Source organism: Myotis lucifugus, unplaced genomic scaffold (assembly GCF_000147115.1).
Source record: "Myotis lucifugus unplaced genomic scaffold, Myoluc2.0 scaffold_765, whole genome shotgun sequence".
Taxonomy (NCBI): domain Eukaryota; kingdom Metazoa; phylum Chordata; class Mammalia; order Chiroptera; family Vespertilionidae; genus Myotis; species Myotis lucifugus.
The window spans coordinates 1,855-5,546 of record NW_005871813.1 but is presented as its reverse complement, the minus strand read 5'-3'; the positions used below and the strand labels follow the sequence as shown (position 1 = coordinate 5,546).

Sequence of the window (3,692 nt, the reverse complement as noted above, 5' to 3'; positions counted from 1 at the left end):
TACTGTCACGTCAGCGCATTTTTCCTCTCGCTTCCGACTGACGTTATGAAGGCCAGATCCACCTGATCGATATTTTCTCTCTCATCGATGTTTCTAACTCCCTGTCCCTCTACCTTCCTCTCTGTAAAAAATCAATAAAATATATTACATAAGAGAGAGATGCAGTCTTCTTCCCATGTACCTGAATGTCACCTACAGGTACAGCTGATGTGCAGATAGTGGCTTATATTACCAGCCCCCATACTTGTTGTACTATGGTACCTAATCTGCACAAATATTTTATCAACAACATATTCCTACATAAAACTAGGAATTATATGAGCTATTTATCTTATTCCCTAATATTTTTTTAAATTTGACTTTATTGAAATATAATTTTTTTAAAAATATATATTTTATTGATTTTTTACAGAGAGGAAGGGAGAGAGATAGAGAGTTAGAAACATCGATGAGAGAGAAACATCCATCAGCTGCCTCCCGCACATCTCCTACTGGGGATGTGCCCACAACCCAGGTACATGCCCTTGACCGGAATCGAACCTGGGACCCTTCAGTCCGCAGGCCGACGCTCTATCCACTGAGCCAAACCGGTTTCGGCTATTGAAATATCATTTACATGCCATAATATTTACCTGTTTTAAGTGCACAGTTCAGTATCTTTTAGTAAATACCCCCAAGTTATGCAACCATTATCACAATCCAGCTCCTAAGGCCCCTTTTAAAATACTGTGGTAAACCCAATGGTTTAAAAAAAACAAACTAATATTATTAAACCACTCCAACATGACATATATGAAATAGGTTTCGGAGGAAAATAACAAAAGCAAAAATAATTTTTAAGATACAGTTTAGCACTTTCTCCCCCTAGCCATAACTTTTATATCCAAATAGCTTCGTAGCTAAATATTCAGAATTTTGGGGAAAAAGGAACATTAATAATAAATTGGCATTTTACAAATGATGATACTGAGGCTTAGAGAAATGAAGTAATTAATCACAGCCTATAATGACTACATTGGCTAACTAGCTTCTACTCTATGTCATAAGCTACAGTTAAACATAAAAGGACTTTTGCAAGTCTTCTATGGGAGGTGAGTCCCTGTGCTTTAATTAGAAAAGTCCTCCCCAAAAATGTTTTTTTTAAATCTTTTTATGGGTCATGGATGCCTCTGAGAATCTACTGAAAGCTGTGAATTCTCTCTCCAGAAGTGAGCCCATTAGGGCACAAACAGTTTTGCTATCTTTTCAGAACTCAGCCCTGCAGCCCCGAGCAATTCCCGAACCACAGCTACAGAAACCTGCTGGAGAGTGCTGGCTGTACTGTGACACAAAATGGTTCAAATCAGCTTTACAGGCGCAGCCCAAACCCAACATCTTCCCATGGGAGCAGGGGGCATGCCTAACAGTGAGACAGGATGACAATGCTTTTGTCAGTATTTGCACCAGAGCATGGAATTGCGCTGTGTCAGCATGTACACGTAGGGTTCCAAACTGTTCTAGCAAGCGGACCCCTGCACTAAAAATACCCTCAAGACACCTGGCAAGAGTCCCCAGCCTCAGAGCGTCACGTCCTGTCCCCACCCCACGTTCAGTGAAGGCGGATCCCTGCCACCTGAAGGCACAGAAAGCATTCACCCCTTATTGTAGTTTACACGTCTGCAATACCCAACGCTCTCTCTTCCCACAAAAAAGGAAATACACTGCATTAACATTGTGGCCTTAAATTAGTGGGTTTCAATAACACAACTAGCATTAGAATATCACCACAAAACTTGCCTGTTGATTTAAGGGTCCATGAGCTCTTCATTTAACACTGAGGCTGTGGGTAACTGCTAGAAAACTGCACCCGGTTCAGCAGGGTTTTCCTCCCGGTGACCTCTGCGTGCCCGTGAGCTGCCCCTGCCTGTTACACCCGGCTTCTCCAAGGGGGCAGCGAAGGCGACAGAAACACCAGCTGGCTCCGGCTGCAAATAGCAACAGGCCCGCTGTGAGTGAAAGCCCAAATATAGACCTGCCCAGGCTGTCCTGCCACTTCTGCTCAAGTGTCACCGAGAGAGGTCACATGTGGACCCGAGTTACTTCTTACTATGGGGCTTGGAGTCCTGCGGTTCCACCGAGGGACTCAGATGGCTGTTCATGTGCAGAGGTCTGGGGCAGGAGGGCGGCCTCGGCCACGCAGAGCACTGCTGAGAGCCCTCATGGCTTTGCACCGTCCACCCGGGCTGAGGGTCTTTTTCCAAAGTGTTTTGAACAAGCACAGCTCTAAAGGCAATCAAATGCAACTAAATTTTCCCTTCCACTATTCCTTTAACATCTACTCAAGGTGCGACTTGTTCCCCACTCTGGATAAAAATCCATCAGACTCATGATTTTCTGCTCCCTCTTGGGTCACACACTGTCCTGGGGGCCTAGTCTCCATTCAGCAGTTAAACGTACAGTTCAATACATTAATCAGTCACACTGAGCTCGGCCGGCGTGGCTCAGTGAGGTCGACCTATGAACCAGGAGGTCACGGTTCGATTCCCGGTCAGGGCACATGCCTGGGTTGCAGGCTCCATCCCCAGTAGGGAGCATGCAGGAGGCAGCCAATCGATTCTCTCTCATCATTGATGTTTCTATCTCCCTCTCCCTCTCTCTCTGAAATCAATAAAAATGTATTTTTTAAAAAAGGCACAAGAGTTTAGCCAGCATCAAAATCTCCCTTCCCCAGGTGGCGTCTCCAGCTGTCAGTCTGCCCTGAGAAAGGAGGGATGAGGTGGCCGGTTCTCCCACACCTCCTCCCTGAGGTTTGGAGGTCAGGGCAGAGGAGCTAAGGTGCTAAGACAGCTCCTATTTGAGCTGGCGTCACACGGGTGCAGCGGCAGGCTCTGTGGGGCTGGCAGAAGCTTAGCGCTCTCCATCTCTCCCTCTCCCGAGAAGTAACTGTACTTCTCTGGTTTCCCACTCCGGACACCTCTCCCCCGAAGTTCCCACAACCAGCTGAGTAACCCTCTATTCCAGGGGGTCCCTTGCAGTCCTCCCCCAAGCCCTGGTGGGCCACCTCTCACAGGAGGTCTCCTCACCCATGCAGCTGGTTCTCTTAGGCAGGACCCAGGTGACTCGTTGCTGGCTCTGGCTTCCTGCTGGCCCACGTCTGGATCTTGGGGAGTCGGCCCCATCCTTGGTCCCGGCAAACTGTAGGAAGCAGATGTCCCGGTGCAGCCACCTCCCCTGGTTCTGCCACTGAAGTAGCCAATCCTCCAGCCTCAGGCACCACTGGCCCACCTGCAGGAAAGACAGTGAGCTCTCTGAAGGGTCCCTCTGCAGACCCCTCACTGAGCTCAGGGGTCAAGGGTGGGACTTCCGCCCGGCCGGTGTGGCTCAGTGGTTGAGCAGCGACCAATGAACCAGGAGGTCACAGTTCGATTCCGGGCTTGATCCCCAGTAGGAGGCAGCTGATTAATGATTCGCTCTCATCGTTGAGCTTTCTATCTCTCGCTCCCTCTCCTTTCCTCTGAAATCAATCAAAAAATATTTTTTTTTAAAAAGGGGTGGACTTCCAACTCTTCCCCCAGCCCAACAACAGCTCTTTTCAGAGAAATTGCTCCACCAGTCTCTTGACTCTGATCCTGTTTTCGATTGGCTGAGAGCATGAATCAGGTTCTGGACCATTGCCTTTCGAAGTCTGCAAATGGTGATTTGATCTCAGAATT

At 47.9% G+C, this 3,692-nt stretch overlaps 1 protein-coding gene across 8 annotated transcripts in view; it reads right to left on the bottom strand.

Moving 5' to 3' along the window:
- LOC102428248 (fibronectin type III and SPRY domain-containing protein 2) overlaps positions 1 to 3,219 on the bottom strand; it is an 18,815-nt gene extending 15,596 nt beyond the window's left edge. For 4 of the 8 annotated variants that reach the window (XR_002827053.1, XR_002827054.1, XM_023746926.1 and 1 more), the window contains exon 1: positions 3,063 to 3,219. The gene's annotated coding sequence lies outside the window, so the exon portion shown is untranslated. The remainder of the gene's footprint in view (positions 1 to 3,062) is intronic. The other 4 variants (XM_023746923.1, XM_023746924.1, XM_023746925.1 and 1 more) reach the window with 2 other exon arrangements.
- Between the last annotated feature and the right edge of the window lie 473 nt (positions 3,220 to 3,692).